At 42.9% G+C, this 23,597-nt stretch overlaps 1 protein-coding gene across 3 annotated transcripts in view; it reads left to right on the top strand.

The window, feature by feature from the left end:
* Positions 1–5,519: 5,519 nt before the first annotated feature.
* TRIM2 (tripartite motif containing 2) overlaps positions 5,520–23,597 on the top strand; it is a 52,786-nt gene continuing 34,708 nt past the window's right edge. Inside the window, exon 1 of one of the 3 annotated variants that reach the window (XM_081208377.1) lies at positions 5,520–5,816. The gene's annotated coding sequence lies outside the window, so the exon portion shown is untranslated. Of the gene's footprint in view, positions 5,817–6,135; positions 6,424–19,770; positions 19,903–23,597 lie in introns of those variants that run through there. The other 2 variants (XM_081208380.1, XM_081208378.1) reach the window with 2 other exon arrangements.

The following is a 23,597-nucleotide window of genomic DNA, read 5'->3' as shown; positions in this document are numbered from 1 at the left end:
GGTCTTCAAATAAAAACATCTTGAAGGTCCCAGGCCTCAGAGAGGTTAGGCTGGCCTCAACTAGAGCCAGGGCTTTTTCGGCTGTGGCTCCGATCTGGTGGAACGCTCTGTCACAAGAGACCAGGGCCTTGCGGGACTTGACATCTTTCCGCAGGGCCTGCAAGACAGAGCTGTTCCACCAGGCCTTTGGCCAGGGCACAGCCTGACTCCCTCCCTCGACAATCTTCGCAGAGCTCTGGCCTAATGGTTGCCAGTGGCTTGAATTAATTAATTTTTATAATGAATGATTTTAGAATGTTGTTTATGTTGTACTTTTGTACTGTTTTATTGTTGTTAGCCGCCCTGAGCCCGGCTTCGGCTGGGGAGGGCGGGATATAAATAAAATTTATTATTATTATTTATTATTGTGTATCAGAGACATGGAATGAGTGACATGGCAGAGACCGCATTAAACAACCAGTAGTACTATGTTTAGGGATGCGGGTGGCGCTGTGGGTTAAACCACAAAGCCTAGGACTTGCCAATCAGAAGGTCGGCAGTTCAAATCCCCACAACGGGGCGAGCTCCCGTTGCTCGGTCCCTGCTCCTGCCAACCTAGCAGTTCGAAAGCACGTCAAAGTGCAAGGAAATAAATAGGTACTGCTCCAGCGGGAAGGTAAATGGTGTTTCCGTGCGCTGCTCTGGTTCTCCAGAAGCAGTTTAGTCATGTTGGCCACATGACCCGGAAGCTGTACGCCGGCTCTCTCGGCCAATAAAGCGAGATGAGCGCTGCAACCCCAGAGTCGGTCACGACTGGACCTAATGGTCAGGGGTCCCTTTACCTAGTACTATATTTGCTTTTATAGAGAGAGACAATGTTCTAATTACAAGTGGCAGCAATCTACAGCAAAGTTTTTTCCTCTTAATGTGACCTCCTTGAAACCACCATGTTCAACCTTTTTTAAGGTTATAAATGGCATATCAAGATATTAATAATAACTCAGAGAAAACAACTATACTCTATTTCTGTATTTAAACATGAGGGATGCAAAGAATCGAGCAGAAAAATAAATCTGGTTTGTTTCTGCATAAGGATCTTTTTGGCTTGTTCTACAGGTCCTTGATAAGCCCAGATCACAAAGAATGTTAAATCCTCATCTGAATGTGACGCTTGAATAAAATGTTGCACTAAAGGCGCGTCAACAACACTGTTTCTGATTCTGGAACAGTGTTCTGATATTCTTACTTTGTTGCACAATGTCTTCAGCATATTTTCGAGATTCTTTTATAGTAAAACTGACCTTGTGGAAACCAGACAAGCTTGGCTATGTTGTCATTTGAGTTAGTGGTGCTTTGAAGTTGGACACAAAATTATTTCTAAGCAAACTAACGCATAGCCTGCTTCTCAAATGCAATCCTCAACGCCATATACACAACGAACACAAACAATGACTGCAATATAAAATAAAATAACATGGCTGTGCCCACAAGAAGGTGTTAATTTATATGTGGGTGCACACATGAGCACTTTCCATCTTATGCCACTGAAATCTATCTTAACCTTTCCTCTCTACACCAGTGGGCAGCCCTTGATGGGATGTATTCGCACTGTGGTGTTGTTTCCTCCCTTCGATTAATATTTCCTCACCCACCATAAGTTCTGGAAACCTGAAGCTGGAAACCTGTGTGCAAATTTTTGTTTACCTGTTTATTTAAATAATACTAGATTTTAAAATATACTAGATTTGCACCAAAGAGCAGTTAATAATAGTAATAAAGTAATGATGATGATGAATGTCGTTCCAAGTCAAGAAACCTGCAGTCTGTTGTGTGCATGTCTACAGGAATTTGATGAAGTGTATGCACACTTACTTTTTTTTTTTTAAGTACAATTTTCTTATTATACCACATTGGGTAAGGGTGGTGCATGGCGCGCTTACATGTGCTCCTGCAATGCATGGGCAGGGGGCAGGAAAGGAAACCCCAGCACAAAATGGTTGTATAGGCTGTAAACTGTCCTGTGATCTTGGGGTGAAGGGTGTTCCATAAATTTAACACACTAACACACACACTGTCTACAACAACAAACAGGGCCCACAGCTGAGAGCTGTTCGACTCATAATACAGTTAAGAACTGAATTCGTTCCGGAGGTCCGTTCTTAACCTGAAACTGTTCTTAACCTGAGGTACCACTTTAGCTAATGGGGCCTCCCGCTGCCGCCATGCCACCGCTGCACAATTTCTGTTCTCATCTTGAGGTAAAGTTCTTAACCCGAGGTACTACTTCCGGGTTAGCAGAGTCTGTAACCTGAAGCATATGTAACCTGAGGTACCACTGTACTTTTTCTAGGCCAGCATCCTGAGCATTGCCAAGCATCTGGACCCAGCAACTATTTTAGGATGTTTTCACATTACCACCTTAGGGTGCAGTGAAGTTGTTGCTTCTTGGTGCATTTCGCAGCTCTTCCCTTTTTCCTCAGCTGTTCAAATCAGGACAGGGAAGTCTTTATCCTATGTAGAAAAATGTTCACTCTGGAGTGCTTAAATCATTCTTAATTTGTCTATTCAATCCGTATGAAGTACAGGATACATAACAAAGTACAGGATATGTCATGTGAACATGAATTAAAATCCCACCACTGGAAACTGGAATGTGAACACATGCAATATTTTTAACTTCAGGATTTTGGGCAGTCAAAGCTTAGCTACTTTTTTCTTTTTTTTTTACATTCTGAGTGTTGCATGAAATCTAATGTGCACATGGCCCAGAGGCTGTGAATGTTCAATGAAGCTATGAGTTTCATTTCTCACAGTGTCATATTACAGAAAAGAGCACATACGGAGCGGCTCTATAATCTACCTGGAGGGTCAAATTGAATTTTACATGTAGGTAGGCAGAAAAGTTTCATGTGGATTTCCTTCCCACCCCCACCCCCCCAAAAAAGTAATGGAAGACTGTGATCACGCTGGAAGAGCAACAGGCAAGGGGCTGCTTAACCCTTTCTCAGGGTCCTCTGCCCACAGTCAAACCCACTTCCCCAACTGTCTTTGCTCATGTGGGGAAATTTTTTTAAAAGAAAGAAAATGTGCAGTAAGACCAGCACCAGCAGTTGGTACTTCCAAGAGGCTGGGGGAAGAGACTGATCATCATTGCTCTCCGCAACATTTACCTTTTGCTTCTGCCTGTCTCCTCTGGAGTAAAGGATATGGGAGCCAGCTGTATGTCATCTAGCCTGGTAAGAACTGAACTGAATTTAAGCTAGGCGTGTTGGAGTGTGCAGCTGTGTACAGTGGTACCTCAGGTTACATACGCTTCAGGTTACAGACTCCACTAACCCAAAAATAGTACCTCGGGTTCAGAACTTTGCTTCAGGATGAGAACAGAAATCAAGTGGTGATGATGGGAGGTCCCATTAGCTAAAGTGGTACCTCAGGTTAAGAACAGTTTTAGGTTAAGAATGGACCCCCAGAATGAATTAAGTTCTTAACCCGATGTACCACTGTACTTCAGCCTAGATTATGGTGTGGTTGTCATTGTTTGCTAAATGATTGATTTTTTTATTTTCAAATCTACTGACGTGCTCTATATTTTGTATATTATTTTCTGTCAGAGGCTTGTCTTCACCTGGAATCTTGTACAGTGGTATCTCTAGTTACGTACTTAATTCGTTCTGGAGGTCAGTTCTTAACCCGAAACTGTTCTTAACCTGAAGCACCACTTTAGCTAATGGGGCCTCCCATTGCTCCCGCGCTGCTGCTGCATGATTTCTGTTCTCATCCTGAAGCAAAGTTCTTTACCCGAGGTACTATTTCTGGGTTAGCTCTCACTTCCATACATCACTACTGGGAAAACCATGGCTTTAACTATATGGACCTTTGTTGGCAAGGTGATGTCTCTGCTTTTTAATATGCTGTCTAGGTTTGCCATCGCCTTTCTCCCAAGGAGCAGGCGTCTTTTAATTTTGTGACTGCTGTCACCATCTGCAGTGATCATGGAGCCCAAGAAAGTAAAATCTCTCACTGCCTCCATTTCTTCCCCTTCTGTTTGCCAGGAGGTGATGGGCCCAGTGGCCATGATCTTCGTTTTTTTTTATGTTGAGCTTCAGACCATATTTTGCACTCTCCTCTTTCACCCTCATTAAAAAGGTTCTTTAATTCCTCTTCACTTTCTACCATCAAGGTTGTATCATCTGCATATCTGAGGTTGTTGATATTTCTTCCGGCGATCTTAATTCCGGTTTGGGATTCATCCAGCCCAGCCTTTCGCATGATGAATTCTGCATATAAGTTAAATAAGCAAGGAGACAATATACAGCCTTGCCGTACTCCTTTCCCAATTTTGAACCAATCAGTTGTTCCATATCCAGTTCTAATTGTAGCTTCTTGTCCCACATAGAGATTTCTCACTGTATGTATCTGCAAAATAACATTGTTCAGGGGCATTGTGGGAAATTCAAAGGGTGGCTAGACAAAGCCACCTACCACTGCTTAGATTAGAGTGCTGCCATTGCAATCACATAAGACCAGCCAGGCCCCACAGACAGGTGAGCTTAACATAGGTGCCTTATGCTGCCTTATGCTGACTGAATCAGACCATTGGGTCCATCTAGCACAATATTGTCCATACTGGCTGGCAGCAGCTCCTCAGGGTTTCAAGGCTGGGGTCTCTCCAAGTGCTATCTGGAGATGATGGGGATTGAACCTGGCACCTTCTGTATCCATGTCAGGTGCTTTACCCCTGAGCTAAGGCAGAGGTAGCCACCAGTGGCTCTCCAAAAAATATACAAAGCCCCAGATGTAGCCTTTACTCATACGGGAGTTGCTCCACCCCCTTGATCTTTACAGTTGTGATTTTCTGAACTGTTTCTCAGCAATATGCTTTTCAAGGTATTCTCCCCATCCCAGCCCGCCAACCTGATGCCTTTCTGATGTTTTGAACTACAGTTCCCATCAGCCAGTGGGGTGGAGTTGTTATTAACTTTCAGAATTTGTTAAGGGCAAAGTAGCTGTGCGGACAGTAATATAACACTTGGGTGTAAAGCTCCCGGCGTTTATGAATGGTTTTGCAATGGAATATTTAACCAGAGAATGAAATTAATTTCCTTTATAGAAGCAAAGGGGGTGGGGGTGGATTAGGGGGGGATTACTTCATTAATAAAATCGGACTGGCAAGTATTGCTCCTAAACCCTCAATCTGAGCAAAGTATCAGGCAGCCTCATTATACTGGTAGTGTCATTTTGAAAATCTCTTCGAATGTGGATTTCTGCCAGTGTTTAAAGACCGAAATTAAATTTATTCAGCCAGCCTGCCAGAGCAAGGTCAGTTTTTTCTCTCTTCCTCTGTGTGTGTGTTTTTAAAATACTATTCGGATGTAAATGTCACCTCCATTTTGGAGGCCACTCATAATCTGGGCCATATACATTATGTAAGGTTTCCATGGCAACAGTTTCTCTGAGGGGAAACCTAGCTGTCTGCAGTTTCCACAGAAACTGCTCCCTGCTGAGACAGGTGCCTCGGAGGGGAGGGAAGGGAAGAGGAATGAGAAGGATCACGTGACCTCTGCAGCATACAGGCGCTGTAGCAGATGCAACGGTGCGCTTCCTCCCTCCTCCCTCCTCCTCCTCCCTCACCTCTCTCCCTTGCAAGGATCTTGGGTGGGGAGCTTTCCCGCCCCCTGCATCCTGTAAATGCACATCTCTTGATCACAAGACCGTGGGCCTATATGGAGGTGGTCCTGATTTGGAAATGCCACTCACCCCGCGGACACTGAATCCGGGCACTTCAGCCTTTCAGGTCCAGCCTTTGCAGAGTCACTTTGCATGGGAACATTTCACTGGTAAATGAAAACTCTTTTTCTTTTTACTTCCTTTTCCATAAAGAGCTGGAAAACAGAGGAAGGGGGTGGAGGGAAGCCCGTTTTCCGGATTATTCTTTTGCTCAGCGATCCTAGTTCCTTTTAAATGAATGGGCTAAGAAATACGAGGTGCATTTGTGTGTGTTTTTTGACCCTGGTGAATCCAGGGAGTTAATGTGTCTTAAAATAACAGGGTGTGAAATAACGATTCCAAGAGATATGACAACCCTTTCATTAAAAAAAAAGCATAGCACCGTTTTATAGCTATAGTTAAGGAGGAGGCGGGGAGGGTTATACGGTGGCATTCATGGAAGTCTTAGTGCTGGCATAACTGCGGATTAACATGCAGCCTGTTTCATCTTCTGCTGTCACCTCTTTTCCTCTTTATGGGGAAAACAGCCTGACATGGTTATTAAATCTGGCAGCTGGGTTGTGCACGCAGAGCATGTAAGAGAATGAGCGGCTTTCAGAGAGCAGCCTCTGTTTTTCGCTGCTCCTGGGCTTGAGAGACGGTTCAAAAGGCTCTTTCTCTTCTTTGTAATTACTAATCGGTGGATCACTGCACAAGTATTCGCAAACAATTGCAAATGTAAGTATTCTTGGCTTGGCTTGTTTGCTGCTTTCAGGTTGCCAATTAAGGGTAGGGGTTTCGGTTTTTTTTTTTTTGGTTTTGGTTTTACTGCAGTGTTCTAGTTGAAAGAGCAACAAGATGAAAGCCAAAGACCAAATCGGGCAGGAATGTTTCTTTGTAGGAATGAAGTGACTTTACATTGAATGGTTAAAGGAGGTGGGGAGAGAAAGATTGGTGGCTAGGGAAGTACTGTTTTGCAGTGACTGCAGGTTTTCTGTGAGAGGTAAAATCAGAATCTCAAGCATTTATTTTTTACCATGCTTGCTTTAAAGTGTTACATCTAGAGAGATGGAAGGAACTACTTATTCCTCGAAACAAAGGTTTGTTTTTTGTTAATCTGGCATCCCTGGTTAATTTTTTAGAAATAAACCCAAACCTGTAGCTGAGAAATTTTGCAGGTATCTGTTTGGAATAGCTGGAGCAGGGTGTGTTAAACCTGCTAGAAAGGAAAACAGCAATACCAGCAAAATGCTGAGAAACACCTTTCTTCTTTTTTTTTTTTAAAAAAATAGCCTTTTGTAATGTAGAAAATGATCTTTTATTGCCTTTGAAGCATAAAATACTGAAAAATTTTAAGCTTCAGAGTTTTCTCAATGCTGAAGGTTTAGATTTTTTTCCTGACAAACATTCTTTTCCCATTCTTTAAAAAATGCATTTCATATCTAATCAAGTTATTTCACTTTTTCCTTTTAATATATAAGACTGCAGAAATGTGGACTTTTGGAGTACAACGTGCCAACTCTCATTCTGTTATAAATAAAACTTGCATAAGAAAAAAAAGGTGCAACTGGTATTATGCATACTCAAATCAGATAATTGCATGAGAAATGCCTACCGTTTCCAGTCTGTCTGAGTTGTCATGTCTCGTTTGTTTATTTCCAGGATGTGTTATTTACTAGAGATTCAGTCATGGTATCCCATTTCTATCTATGTAGCAATTTTATTACTGCAATTCTTTCACATGCTTGTTATAGGAGGGAAGCGTGAAGAGACTAAAAGGCTGCTTATGTCTCAATTTGGGTGTTCCTTTAAGTGGCTTGGAAGCTTGGGAAATGGTTTGCATGCTACCTTCCCATCTCCTTTTTCCAAGTTGTAACAATCATAGTTTTATGTAACCTCAGAAATAGACAATTACTGTATAGGCAACTGTGGTTACTGTTAACTTCCAAACCATGGTTTGCAAACACACTTAAAACCATGGGTTGGACTGCTTAGCACTAACTATAGTTTACTGAATCCTAATGTCTTGGCAACCTGGTTTATTACAAGTTCAGAAATGGAGAAGAGAAACTGCATGGAAAAGGAGGGGATGGATTCAATGTTCTGTATTACTGAAATTGAGCCTGTTCTGCTGTTCCAGGCAAAGGCACACACACATTCCCTGTTTTACTGCAGTGAAATTGGAATGCTGTGCATTTGTTTCTGTGTAACCTGGAAAGCTGTGTACTGTATAAAAATATAGCTTGGCATCCCAACAAGCTAAATGCAGTTTGGAAATGCTCTGCTTTCTCCTTTTTCCTGAAATAGCCACACCCTGTTTCACTATCTGTGAAAATGATTTTATTTGGTGACAACTGACGGGTTTCAGCTTCCCACAGGGTGCTTTGTTAACAAACCAACTGCTGAGACAAGTGGTTTCAAGGGCAATGTCCATTGCAAATAAAATAAAATGGAATATGATGCCATTGGGCAGTGCACCATGTGTGCATGGTGAAGGAAGGAGATTTCCCAGCTGGGAAAGGTGCCTGGTGGAAAATGTCTAATCCAGGATCAGGCTGGATTAAAGTCTCGCATTTAGAAATATGACGGCATTTTTTAAATCAAAAGGATTATCATTAAGCTATAATGAATTTGACTTTAATGTTGTTGCATGGGGTGGTTTTGAAAAATGGCTAAAAGTTGAGACATTTAAGATTCCAAATACGTGATGGCTTGTGCTGCCTTTTCAACTATGCTTCATATTGTATCTAACATCTAGTCTGCATGGAAACAATGTTCTCTCTTAAGAAAATCTGGTCCATAATTCGCGTAGCTCACTGACTTCCTTTGGTTACTTAATTGTGCAAAAATGGCACTTTGCGCATGTCCAGATGCAATCTGTTGTTAGTTCACTAGTTCCATTTAAGCAAATTTCAGGCTCAGAGTCCTGGCTGCAAATTGACCCTAATAGGGTCCTTGGCTGCTCACTTGCTCTTTGTAGTCTGGGGAGCCCCACCCACATCTCACCTTTGCTCAGCTATGATCAGCCATCATGGGGGGGGGGGGCAGGTGAGCTGTTCTCATGCTGCTAATCAGCCATCTTTTGAACACCAGAAACGTTGTGGGAGGCTTTTGCTTCCAATCCTGCCAAAATCAGTGGGCAGTGGGGAAAGGTGGGTGTGGGTGGGAAGATTGAAAATCTGGTCTGAGATTCTGTTTTATTTATTTTTTGCTGAATGCATGAAAAGAGATGTCCTGTTTTTAAAATGCTTCTCTGAGACAGGGCTTTGCTTTTTGTCTCATATGTTGAGCTGTTTGATTCAGACGTCAGAGGTCCAAATGCTATCAGATAAGCTCAGGGTTGGCCAAAAACATGAGGGTGGGCGGAGAGGAAACAGGCCCCCCTCCAGTCAAGGTGTGCAACAGTGTCCAAGGGAACACAGTGTTGGGAACACAGGAAGTGATCATCTACTGAGTTGGACGTTTGGTACAGCTACGCCAGTATTGTCATCACTGACTGGCAGTGATTCTCCAGGGGTTCAAGTGTGAGTCTTTTCCATCTCTACCTGGAGACATCAGAGATTGAACTGGGGACATTTTGCACGGGACAAAACCCTCTCTGTGACCTGCTGCTACCAGTCAGTCTTGAGAATACTGTGCTAGTTGAACCAATGTTCGTCCCATGTTTACCTGAGACAGCAAATCCCACAAGCAGCTCCCTGTCCCACCCTGGCAGTCAGTACAGTAATAAATTCAAAAATAATTTGTTGCACTTTCATGATACCCAAAATCTGATTGTTTGCTGCACTTTCACTATACTCCTTGGTATGTTCCATTATGACCATGCAGTGGTACCTCGGATTAAGTACTTAATTCATTCTGGAGGTCAGTTCTTAACCTGAAACTGTTCTTAACCTGAAGCACCACTTTAGCTAATGGGGCCTCCCGCTGCTGCCGTGCCGCCGGAGCACAATTTCTGTTCTCATCCTGAAGCAAAGTTCTTAACCCGAGGTACTATTTCTGGGTTAGCAGAGTATGTAACCCAAGGTACCACTGTAGATTCATAGAATTGTTGAATTGGAAGGGACCATGAGGGTCAGCTACTCCAGCCCCCCTGCAATTCAGGAATATTTCACCCACTCGAACTCATGACCCAAAGATGCTCTACTGACTGAGCTATGTTCTGGTTGTTGTTTTTTAATATCACAGTAGTAGTGGTCTGTTGACCAATGCAAAAGGGTTCCTCTGCAATTGAACCAGCTTGAAACAAACAAACACACACACACCCCCAAACAGTTATATTTCACAGAAGATTATACTGAGAAGTAGGAATGAAAAATGCTATGTCAGAATGAATTGTGAAAACTGGAAAGCCCTAGGTGGCCATGGATTTCAGACAATTCTTTAGCCTACAGATAAAATTTAAATTAGTAATCAGTTACTGTCCAGGCACTAGGTAATTAGTAAGCAAAAGCTAACCAGTGATGCTTAAAACTGGTTAAGGACTTAATGAAACAATGCCCAATATGGATTCACATGGACAGATTCCTTCTATAACATATTCCCGAACTGCAAACAAATTTCTGCTTTTGGGTACAGAAAATGGTTTCTTGTAAAGCAGAATTTGCGTCTTATACTTTCCAGCTCATCCTATTTCCTTGCTGAGATGGGCAATGCCATTTAGTAAATAACCGCTGTTGCAGTTTGAAGATAGATTTTAAAAAATATGCTTTAAAGTCTATTAATAAAAGTCAAGATGATCAAAAGGCCATTTTAAAGCAGCAGGGTAAGGCATGTAACATAGCTTCCTTGTGTAAGGCCAGCTGTGAACACCACTACATGGGCTTTATCATCCATGAAACACAGTACTTAGGAATCAATAAGTATTGATGAGAAAAGAAGCAATTATTTACAGTGTAATTACAGAGATGCTGGTGGTAGTTCAGTTTAGTGCTGACCTTGACATTTTGGGCATGGAGGAAAATAAATAATTGCCTCTAATTCAGGGGTGGCCAACTCCCAAGAGACTGCAATCTACTCACAGAGTTAAAATCTGGCAGTGATCTATCCCTGTTTTTGGGTTCAGATCAAAGTTGCTGAGGTTTTTTTAGGAAGGAGGTAAAATGTTGAGCTTTTTTTTACGGGAGCCACAGTTGTTCAGCTTCTTTGGGAGGGGAGCCAATGATCTACCAGTGATCTACCGCAGTCGTCCAGTGATCTACCGGTAGATCACGATCTACCTGTTGGACATGCCTGCTCTAATTCATCATGTCAGCTGTGTTCTCCCTGAAAATATGAACAGAAAGAAATTGCATTGAGGCAATGTTTCAAATAAAATTAAACATTTCCCCCCTCTTTTGACCAAGTACAGCTTTTCTTGTGGTGTTTTACCTAGGTACGGTATCGTTTGTTCACTCGGTATATTGTGCAAATTGTACTGCCATTCAAGTCTGCTATTGGGGTTGATGATGGCTGCGTTCAAACAGCACTTTATTCCTTTTTCACAGTTTCTTTACGTGATAATTTCCACGTTTAACATGCTCTTTCACATAACGCAAACACCACTTCTGGGAAACTGGCAGAATCTATCTGTATGTTAGCACTAATTTCTGTGTTATTTGCTTGCGGAAAATTGCAAGAGTTTTGCATTGTAATTTCACCCAACAAAATTTTGGGCGTATGTGGAATACTGTATTTTTTGCTCTATAAGACGCAACAGACCATAAGACGCACCTAGTTTTTGGAGAAGGAAAACAAGAAAAAATATTCTGAATTCCAGAAGCCAGAACAGCAAGAGGGATCGCTGCACAGCGAAAGCAGTGATCCCTCTTGCTGTTCTGGCTTCTGGGATAGCTACGCAGCCTGCATTCACTCCATAAGACGCGCACACATTTCCCCTTACTTTTTAGGAGGGAAAAAGTGAGTCTTATAGAGCAAAAAATACGGTACATGTCTTTCCTGCCATTTTAAAATTTAGCGCAATGTGGTGGCATGTCGATCAAAAGCCACAGTTCCATAATACAACAGATAATGCAGTGTAAAAGGAACATAGAACCGTTTGCATTATAATCCAGAAGAAAAATGCAATAAACCTCATGTCTAAATACACCCTAGGCGAGCACCCTTGAGGCAAACAGGAATGCACAGGGTTTGTTTTTTTTGTTTTACCCTTTGTTTACTTCATAATACCCCCCCAAAGGGCCTAAACCTGTTTTCAAAAACTCTCACACTGTTTAAGCCTCTGGAATAGGGACTAGAAGAAAAATCATAGCTCAGTAGTAGGGTATCTATTGTGCATGGCGGTAGGTCCCATGTTGACTCTCCAGGTAGGGCTGGGAGAAAACCCCAGAGAGCTGCTGTCGGTCAGTGCAGACAGTACTGGGCTAGATGGACCAATGGCTTGAGTTAGCATAAGGCAGCTTCCTATGTTCCTAACAGGGATGGGGACCTTTAGGCCCTCCAGATGGTTTGGATCACCGTTGATCATTCAACATACTGGTACTCCAAAATGTATTGAGGACCCCTGGTTGGAGAAGGCTGAGGTTAGTCCTCCCTCTCCCACAGCCCCAATTCCAATTGGCTGCATTATGAGAAGAATTGATGTGGGGTGCGCCAGCCACGGGTGTCCCATGTAACATAGTTTGGTGATCTGCTCAACTGAGTTAGAGTTTTCTAACACTCTGCACCTGAGGAAATTGGCCTGGCAAGTTAAGTTCTAATGTGGATCTTCATTCTTCCTCCCAGGTTTCATTTCTAGAGCAGCTTCCGCTACCTGATCTGCTATGCTGATGATGGGAGAGAGCATATCTCGAAAAGGAGGCCATGGCTCAGTTCTTACATAGCAACAAGCCATGTTTAATAGCTCTTCGGGTTTGAATAATAACATGCTACTGCGCACTGTCTGATCATTCCTGCTTTGCTCCCTTCTCCCCTCAACCCCGGCCCAGCACAAACCTTGAAGACTTGGTTTGTTTGTTTTTTTTGTCTGAATCTGAAATTGTGGTTTTTTCCTTCTGAAGTTCAGCAAGTCATGATTTGTTCTTGGCTTGGCCAGCAGATATCCATTCTGTTTGCCTCCAAAAACCTCTGTAATTCAGCTGTGCAAGTCATCAAACTAGATTTTTATGTGGGACATTCCTACTTAGATCATCCTGGTTCTCCTAAAGCCATAGAGAGGGGCCTGATTTGGATAGGAAGGGAGAGTTTAACCCTTTGCAACTTCTAAAGTTTGAGTCTCTTTCCCTATGTGCTTTCCTGCCCACAGCTAATATCAGCTGTTTATGGATGATGGAGGAGGAGGAGGAGGAGGAGGAGGAGAGGCCTTCTCTCTTCTCTCTTACCCACCACCAGCTGCTTTAGGAGAAGGAAATGACATGGGAAGATCCAATCATGGTGTAGTGGTTAAGGTGTTGAACTAGGACCTCCTGGGACACACCAGGGTTCAAATCCCCACTCAACCATGAAGCTCATTGGGTCACCATATTTCAGACTGACCTACCTCACAGTATTTTTGTGAGGATAATACGGAGAGGGAGGGAGAGCTATGTACACTATCTTTATCTCTTCGAAAGAAAGGTGGGATGTAAAATGGGAAAAAACCCAAGCATAATCTTTCAAACAGCCCTTAGTTATTTCAGTTTATTTGCGTGTTCAAGGGAGCTTTTGAAGCTTGTTTTCCATTTTTGTTACCGTGTGTGAAAACCGTATATGCAAACACATTCTGGTGTTGGCTTGCCTGCTTCCACCGAACAAACACTGCAGTAATAAAATCTCAGCTGAGGAGAAATTGATAAAGAGCACAAACGGCACGTGGATGGTACCAGAAACTCCAGATGACATTTTGCAAAATGTTTGCTGAAAGGTTTTATTGTTGTGGTTAACAATTGCTGGTCCTTAGACACGCCAAGCAATGATACACAGTGGAGTCTCTCTTTTCCCACACTTGGTGTGTCCAGTCTTTTCCATGGACACAGTTTGTTTTCAATCAATTTAGCAATTATAATCAAGCAGAACACCCACCAGTAGACAGAATGAAATGCAGAATAATAGCTCTGCTTCTGTGTTGGGCATAACAGCCTTTCTGTAGGGAGCAGAGACATAAAATCTGACAAAAGTTTGAGTCTTGGAGATAAGATGTAGCACATTTGCAGTATAGTATACAGGGAAACTCGAATTGCTTATGTAGTTAAACCTGTTGAATTAGAAGCCTGCCTGGAGCATCAGGCTCCTATCAGCACTGGGGATTTATGGGAATTGGGTTGAGTGATGAAAGGACATCTGATGTACACAAACCATACAGCCAAGCTATAGAGCAGCTACTGAAATGTTTGAGTGCCACCAACTGATTGCACCAAATCACTTTCAGAAACTCTGGTTTTTACCTTGCTAGCTCAGAGATGTAGAACCTTAGACCCAGGGACCAAATGTGGCCCTCCAGACTTCTCTGTCAGGTTCCCAAAACACTCACCAGGCCAAACACCCTTTAATGGGTCCACACCCCATTTTTGCATGACTGGAATGCAACCTTGAAATCTGATAGTTTCTCCTGGTTGTCTGGATGGATAGAAAGGGGCAGATGTAGAAACTCACCTGCTGTACAAAGGTAGATTTTATGTTTGTTGGTCCACCACCTTTTGCCTCTGCCCACCCACCTACCACTGATATGCATTTTTCACAGAAAATATCCCACTTCATATCTTTATTGGCAACAGTGAATAGATGCATGTTACAAATCCAGTGTTAGGCAAGCTTGACAGTTCCAAAGTTTTTATCTTTATTAACTACAAGTAAAATAAGCATGCAAGATAAGATCGCTCTTTAGGGCATAAAAAAAACCTCTATTTTTTTCTATTGCAAATTACTCTCTGCAAATTACTCCAATTTGCACTGGAGAATTTCCCAGAAAACCCACATTACTGACACAATTTTATAATAATGGCAAATATTTGCCAAATGCAAATATCTGTGCACCTCTTCTTTCCCAGTTAAGCTCTGAATATATACTGGTAGCCACTGCTTAAACAGCTCACTGCTTTAATAATAAACACTTCAAAGGAACATGTTTCTAAATTAAACATATGAAAGATCTCTTTCCTTCTTCCCTAATAATTGGTGGTGTTTGGCTGACCATTGATAAGTTTTGATTTATAATTTGAGAAGTTTCAAGATTATGAGAAGTATGAGAAAGTTAACCTAGGAAAAGGAAAGGCTTCTTATAAATTTTAGTATTGATATTCTGGATGAAGAAATGGATCTTGTTTGTCAGTCCCCAGAGCTTGTATTACTAGTGATCTCTGTTAATAACATGACAGCACCAGGGCTGGAAGGAAAACCCCTTTAACATTCAGAACAAGATCTTTCATAGGATTTTGACCCAATTATTTGTTAGATCTGAAGGCCACCTTTTCCAAACTATGAAAATACAATACTGCTATATGGAACAATTTCCATATAGCAGTATTGTATTTTCATTATTCATCATCAGTCCAGGATTTCTTTGGTGCTACATCAGAGGTCGGCAGCCTAAGGCCCATGGGCCAGTTCCGGCCCATGAGCTTCCTGGAACCGGCCCACGGCCGTTCCGTGGATTGGCGTGGGGATTCCTTGCTTTTTTTTCTCGCCGCAGGGACCGACTTCCGGGTTGGAAAAGTGCCGGAAATAGCATGTGCGCACAGGCGCTCCTCGGTCCCAGAAGTGTGTCGGAAATAGTGTGTGCACATGCGTACGGACACTCCTCGTGGAAGAGCGCCGAAAATAGCTTGAGTGCATGCACGGGCACACACAGGTGCGCACGCTCTGGCCCACTGAGAGGTCTGCCGGGCAGTGGACCGGCCTGGCCTCAAAAAACGTTGTTGACCCCTGTGCTACATGGTAGTTTAAGAATGATTGTTGCATTTCCTGCATAGTGACACTGAACTTTCTTGGAAGTAGGTACCATTATGTTCAGTGTGACTTACCTACATGAGTAAGTGTGCAGTCTAAAGCAGAGTTTCCCAACCGGGGACCATATGGCCTCCCCCGCCCCCCAGCACAGCCATAGATATTCCCACGCCCATGTTTCTGCCATTGAATAATACAGTGGTACTTCGGGTTAAGAACTTAATTCGTTCCGGAGGTCTGTTCTTAACCAGAAACTGTTCATAACCTGAAGCACCACTTTAGCTAATGGGGCCTCCCGCTGCTGCCGCACTGCCACTGAAGCAAAGTTCTTAACCTGAGGTATTATTTCTGGGTTAGCAGAGTCTGTAACCTGAAGCATCTGTAACCCGAGGTACCACTGTACTTTCACTTAGACTAATGCCATCATCTTCTTAATACCTTATAAGTCAAAGGCAATACTGTAGTTTACTAGTTTGCATTGAAGTAAAGCTTCAGGTTAAAGCATGGTATGCAGTATTAATGTAGTAGCAGACCTGATGCTAGCGACTGGGCAACTGACCAAGTATCCACTCAATCCTGGCAAAGGGTCCAGATTCCTATAATCCTCCTCCTCCTCCTGCTGCTGCTGTTCTGTAGCAGACTAGTATTGAAGATGCATAGTTCTGTATGAACAGAAAGACTAAAGGACAGGATGTGGAGAATCTGGAAATTAAAGAATGCTCATTTCGATGATCTAAAAACTTGATTGGACAAAATTTTTCAGAATAACAGCAACTGTTATATTCTTAGCAGTTTTATCACAAAGAAATATGACTTTCTTCATAGGAAGCATAAACAGTGTCTACAGCAAAAGATTGGCTCCTAATGGCCCTTGAAGTTACATGCATGGACAACCCTATGGATTGTCGTGGCTTTTATAATCAAATGTATGCTGTGTCCTTTGTAAATGGTATAGAAATTAGTATTAGCATTATTTAAAGTGCTCTGCAAAAATACAGGAACCACATGCCAAGGAAAACAGTAGCTGCTGAAGTTTCCGCTTGCCTTGTGGTGTTGGGATCCCTGCCAAAATTCAAGATGGCATACTTGCTTCCTTAAGGCATTCTGACCAGGAAAACATTATTAGGATCATGTCCATTAAAATAATATGCATCACTTCAGTGTTCAAATTGCTTCACATGCATACTACAACAGTCCTGAGAGGCAGGTCAGGAATATGGCTTAAGGCCACCTTGTGAATTTGTGATATGACATGAAATCTGAACCTGCAGCCTCCTAGATCACAGTTCATTCTTATCCACTTCACTGAAAGCAGCTGTGTAGAAGGCTCCTATACAGATTTCAAGGCTAGTTCTCTCCTTGTTCCTTGCTCTCCGCTCTCACCATGTATTGAAGACACTTATTTTCACAAGGACCTCAGCCTGGTATAGAATCACAGATGCGGGTGGTGCTGTGGTCTAAACCACTGAGCCTCTTGGGCTTGCCAATCAGAAGGTTGGTGGTTTGAATCCCTACGACAGAGTGAGCTCCCATTGCTCTGTCTCAGCTCCTGCCAACTTAGCAGTTCAAAAGCACACCAGTGTGAGTAGATAAATAGGTACCACTGTGGTGGGAAGGTAAACAGCATTTCTGTGTGCTCTGGTTTCCATCACGGTGTTCTGTTGCACCAGAAGCAGTTTAGTCATGCTGGCCACATGACTTGGAAAGCTGGCTGTGGACAAACACCAGCTCCCTCGGCCTGAAAGCGAGATGAGCGCTGCAACCTCATAGTTGCCTTTGACTGGACTTAACCGTCCAGGGGTCCTTTACCTTTACCTTTTTATAGAATCACAGAACTGTAGAGTCAGAAGGGGCCACATCTAGTCCAGCCCCCTGCAGTGCAGGAATCAGTCACCCAAAGTGGAGCTCAGACCCACAACCCTGAGATTAAGGGTCCATTTTCACCCCCCCCCTTTTTATTCTCACAACAGCCCTTTGAGGTAGGCTAGGCTGGCGTGCCTGGCGTGCTCTGGTCCATGGGGTCACAAAGAGCCGGACACGACTAAACGACTAAACGACATCTGCCTTCGATTCAATCTGTAGAGATAGACTATGGGAAAAATTATATGAAACGGACATTGATAGACGACTTTTAAAAATTCTCAGAGAGCTACACGCAGACATTACAGTCAAAATCAGAACTGGATCATCAGGAACTCTTACGGACCCACTGCCATTGGGGAAAGGGGTCAAACAGGGATGCCTGCTAGCCCCATTTCTTTTTAACTTTTATATAAACGACATTGTTCAGTACATGGCAAAGTACAAGTCATCGGCTCCAGCCCTTGAAGGTAAACGCCTGAATATATTGCTATATGCCGTTGACATGGCTTTAATGGCACTCACCCGAAGAGGCTTACGCAGCATGCTGGAGGGGATCGCAGCCTACTGTTCCCATAACTCACTAAAGATAAACTATGACAAAACAAAAATTGTGGTGTTCACTAGAGCTCGCCACATCTCTAGATGGTCTTTAGATGGACATGTGATTGAACAGTGTCCTTTTTTTAAATATCTGGGTGTTACATTCCAGGCTACATCTAGTTGGATAGCCCACTTTAAGGCTGTAACCATTTTAACACGAAGAACAATTGGTGCTTTGCTTAGTTCCTTCCATTCCAGGGGGGGGACAACTGGTGATCCCGGCATTAAGAGCTTTTGTTGGGAAAGCTATCCCCCAGATGTTATATGGGGTAGAACTCTGGGGGTGGAACCAGAGGCTGTTGGAACGGCTTGAAATTTTGCAAAATTATTATCTCAAGAGGATTCTAGGCCTTCCTCAAGGAACCCCAGCAGCTTTCTTGAGGGTGGAGGTTGGATTACCCTCTGTATCTGCCAGGGCCCACTTAAGATTCCTACGATTTTACATCAATCTTGCAAACACTTCAAACACCTTATTGGCCAAACAAGCCTTTGTATCTTTTCAAAAGAACACCACTTGGTGCCAAAACTTATCTGAGATCCTGGTTAGATACACCCTACCGGAGTTTAATATCCTTAAACTGTGGAGCCCGGACAAAGTCCGGAAATGGATCCTGGAGAGAGACGCTTTGTTAGATATCACCAAAATACAGATCCTAGGGTCCTCCCACTGGTTTCCTCGACTGAAAGCAGTCAAAATCTGCGCCAATTATTTGGCGAATATCATCAATCCCACTCTTCGGAGAGCCTTTATTATGGCCCGTTTTCAAACCATTCCTACGGCCTATCTGTCAGGCAGATATGCAAAAATCCCAGTAGAGCAGCGTATATGTCCTTGTTATATGAGAACCAAAGAGGATCTCATACACTACATGTTGTATTGTCCCATCTATTCGGCTTTCAGGGATGCGATGTTACAAACTATTCCCAAATCAATAGTCAACTCTGAGGACCAAGTAAAGTTTTTACTGGTGGACGCTGATCCACGGATTTCTCACGTGGTAGCGGTCTTTGTGGTGAAGGCTATGAAAACTAGGGTATGGTTCCTGGATGAAACGGTGAGGTCCCTTCCATTGCTCTCCTAACCTGTTGCTATATCTTCTTCCCTGAATGGTGGGGTTTATTGGGTAGTTTCCTTGCTGGGACAGCATGGCATGAACTTTAGCTTACTTTTATAATTTTATTGTTTATCTTTTAATCATGTTTTATGGTATTTTGTGTAAAGGCATGGACCTCACAAATTTAATAAACTTGTAACTTGTAACTTGACTAAACAACAACAGACTGAGAAATAATGACAAGCAGAAAGGTTATGACTTTTGTAGGGAAATGAACCCAAAATTGTCTTCGTGGTCCTATATATTGCTTTTAGTGCGAGATAAATGTATCCAAAATTTTGCTCCACGTGTGTGTGTGTGTGTGTGTGTTTATTTAACATAAAAGCAGCACCAAACTAAACGATATGTGTGGCTTGTGAGCTTTCGGCACACACAGCAAACATGTGCTTTTTCGTGGAGTGCCTTATTGATACATATTTTCCCCTGGTCTAAGCATTCCTCCCCCCCCCCCCGCCCTGTTCAGCTGTGAGCACTCAAAGCCCAGTTAGTTTTTCCTTGTCAGCTTTTCTCACTGCCCCACTCTCCTCTTTAAGAATGAAACACAATATCTTAACTAAACAGATACCGAAGAGGCTCATCATTGGCTGGCACTGTCCCCTGATAGCACGGGTCCCGCCTCTTTGGTTGTGCTGACAAGCTGTTTATGTTTTTGCAAGGCCACCCTTTAACTCAGCCTCCTGGTGGTTATAATGGGACCAATTGTCTGAATGCTGCAGGGAGCAGGCTTCTCTCTTTGAAAGAGGCTGCATTTCAGTGCCTGGAAGGACATAATGGAACGCCTGTAAGTAAGCTCCTACCGGTAACTGTCCCACCTTTTAGAGGGAAAAAATATATCTCCTAGGATTACAGAAAATCCTTATTTAGTACAGTTCTTGTGTTTATGATTCAAAAAAGTATTGTGTGTGTGTGTATTTGGGAAGGAAGGTTGAATCTTTTGAACAGCAGCTACTTTGTATTCAGCGACATGCTTCTGAGGACTCCTCTATTCATACCTCGAATGAGAGTGAGATCATCCTGGGGAGGAACAGAAACAGATGGAACAACTTACGGGATAAGGTTAACCAGACAAACTTGTTGAAGAAGATCTTTTAAGACTTTTTTAAAGAAGCATGACTATGACTTGATTCTCCTCTAAGTGCTTCTTATTAAAACATATATTAAGCTGCAGAAATTCATCCGAAAGTAGAGAAGATGCGAGGTGGGGGGTGGGATATTAAACACCCTTCTTTGAAAACAATGTTTTTAGAAAGAGGCGTGCTGTAGTGTAGAACACAATGCTTCAGAAAAGTTCTGGGCAAGTGCTGATGTATTTCTAGGAATAAATAGGTTGTGCTCTGCGGTGTCTGAATAACTGGTCTGCCTAATCAACTGAAGCGTTTTCAGGCTCACAGAATGGAAGAATGAATTAAACACCCCAGCCTCCATGGACAAGTTACGGAACAAATTTTAGCCTCTAGGTAAAATGGTAAAATTAATCAAAAACTTTAAATAAGTTATTGTATAGGCATGAAGTACTTCTAAAGAGGATCCTCAAAACCCAATGCTGGAATGGTAAACTTCACTATATTACCACCAGCATCAGTTGTTGTGGGAGCTGATTTTAGCACAGCGTCCCTCAGTTCCTGAATCATAAAGACCCCGTTTTCTAAATAGAGAAGATAAAGAGATAGCAGGTAAACTACCGTCTCCTAGGCTGCAAGGGATGTAATTAACTTTTATAACTTCAACAACTGATATCTTGCCTTGCCTTTCGTTTAATTGCAAGATTCCGCCCAACAGTCTCTTCTAATAAGGAGTAAATTTCCTGAGGGAGCTTGCTTTGGTTAAAAGAACTACCCACACTTCGTAAAGCGATCAGACATGCAAAATATCAGGTGAAGCCACCAAGAAAACAGACTCTTCTTGTTCTGGCAGCTCCCTGCGCTTTTAACAGCTGCTTTACAGGCTAACAGTTAATAGCTGCAGCTTTCCAGATGATGAGTGAAACATCACCTGTTGAATTTCCATCAGCCACCGAAGGTGTTAGAATAACAGTAGTCTTGCTAGGAAAAGAAATGGAAGAGCTCTTCAGAGAAATCTTCTTAAGCATCCTTGCGTTTCAATTTCATAATATTTTATGTGGTATCTAATATGTCAGATGCTACTTAGAAAGAGAAAGTCCTTATTGAAAACACACTACAGTGGTACCTCGGGTTACATAAGCTTCAGGTTACAGACTCCGCTAACCCAGAAATAGTACCTCAGATTAAGAACTTTAATTCAGGATGAGAACAGAAATTGTGCTCCAGCGGTGCGGCAGCAGTGGGAGGCCCCATTAGCTAAAGTGGTGCTTCAGGTTAAGAACAGTTTCAGGTTAAGAACGGACCTCCGGAACGAATTAAGTTCTTAACCCGAGTTACCAGTATAATAACTTTTGCTTATGTTTTGAGATATATCCCAAAAGAAGGCTCTGGGTGTAATTTACTTGCATATGGTAATATTAGTCCAATATTTGTTGGAATAGCTGTTGGAATATTTAATATGTTACAATATTTTTCCTCCAAAAAACATATTGCCATAAGATACATATATTTCCCAGGTTGCTTTCTCTCTGGAGCAGGAATGGGCATTCTGCAGCCCTCCAGATGTTGCTGGACTCAATTCTCATTATGCTTGACCACTGATGGGAGCTGGGGTCCAACAACAGCTGTAGAGACACATGTTTCTGACCCCAATCTAGTCTTGCTATCTTTGCCAGTTGAACTGGAGCTTTCTCTGTCTCTGCCATCTGTAACTGCGGCAGCTACTACATCATGTAGTTAAACATTTATACTGACAAGAATGGAGACAGGCCTAGGGAAAGAGAATCTGATAAGGATCGTTTCAAAATTCATTGGCAGCAATCCTATTTGTTAGCACACCAGCAAATAAACCTGTACACTTTTCTGTTCTTAAATAAATGAACATCTTTTTTTAGTATTTTTTAGCCTGTAATGTCAACATTGTTAATAGAAAGTGGCTATCACCATTTAGTGGGACGCGGGTGGCGCTGTGGGTTAAACCACAGAGCCTAGGACTTGCCGATCAGAAGGTCGGCAGTTCGAATCCCCGCGACGGGGTGAGCTCCCGTTGCTCGGTCCCTGCTCCTGCCAACCTAGCAGTTCAAAAGCATGTCAAAGTGCAAGTAGAGAAATAGGTACTGCCCCGGCGGGAAGGTAAGCAGTGTTTCCGTGCATTGCTCTCGTTTGCCAGAAGTGGCTTAGTCCTGCTGGCCGCATGACCGTACGCCGACTGTACGCCGGCTCCCTCGGCCAATAAAGCGAGATGAGTGCCGCAACCCCAGAGTCGGCCACGACTGGACCTAATGGTCAGGGGTCTCTTTACCTTTACTATCACAATTTAGTACATGTGGGAAATGCAAAAATGGGTCTACATATCACCTGGGAAATTTGCCTAAAGCACACCTCTCTCTCTCTCTGCTAATCTGATAGAAGGTCCTAAAGCAGGGGTGGGCAATGTGATGCCTTCTAGATGTTTTGGACAACAGTTCCCACATTTGCTGACTTTTGGCCACAGGGGCAGAGGCTGACAGGTGTTGGGGTCCAAAGTATCTGAAGGGCACCTAGGCACCCCTGTCCTGAAGCTTTGGAGGAAAATGTCAACTTTTCCATCTCCTGCGATTCTGTGTCACCTCTGTAGCACAGGCACCAAAGTGTTGTCTACTTTTCTGGGTTCCCAGTGTCAGTGTGAGGGTGGAAAGTATTTTCCTTAGTCAAAAGGAGTACCCTTTTAAAGATGTTCTCTGCAGTGTCTGTCGGGAGTAAGTCAGCCAAGTGTATTTGCCCCTTAATGCTGCTTTCACTGTTATCTTGATTACAATCCTTTTGGCCTGTAGAGACATGTGTGGTTTTAACTATGGAAAGGCGGCATACTAATAAAATGATGGTGATGATGACTTGGGAGGGAAATCCTTCCCACATTAGCAACCGAAGCTGCTGCATCATGCCCAGATGGAGGTCAGAAAAGCAAGCCCATTTCCTTTATATCCTTTTATTGAAGTCATGGCTGCTTTCAGCAAGCTTTTGTTGTGCATACAGTGGTACCTCGCAAGATGAATGCCTCGCAAGACGAAAAACGCACAAGATGAAAGAGTTTTCCGTTTTTTGAGTCGTTCCGCAAGACGAATTTCCCTATGGGCTTGCTTCGCAAGACGAAACGTCTTGTGAGTTCTTGCGAGTTTGTTTCCTTTTTCTTAAAGCCGCTAAGCCGCTAATAGCTGCTAAGCCGCTAATAGCCATGCTTCGCAAGACGAAAAAGCCACAAGACGAAGAGACTCGCGGAACGGATTAATTTCGTCTTGCGAGGCACCACTGTACTGTAATCAGAAACTGCTAGTGGCTCATATAACCAAATTTACACACACACACACACACACACACACACACACACACACACTTCATTCCTTAGAATAGGCTGCACTAAGAGTGATCCTCTGAT

This window comes from Podarcis bocagei (genome assembly GCF_964188305.1).
Source record: "Podarcis bocagei genome assembly, chromosome: 9".
Taxonomy (NCBI): Eukaryota; Metazoa; Chordata; class Lepidosauria; order Squamata; family Lacertidae; genus Podarcis; species Podarcis bocagei.
This window is presented reverse-complemented; position numbering and strand designations above follow the sequence as displayed.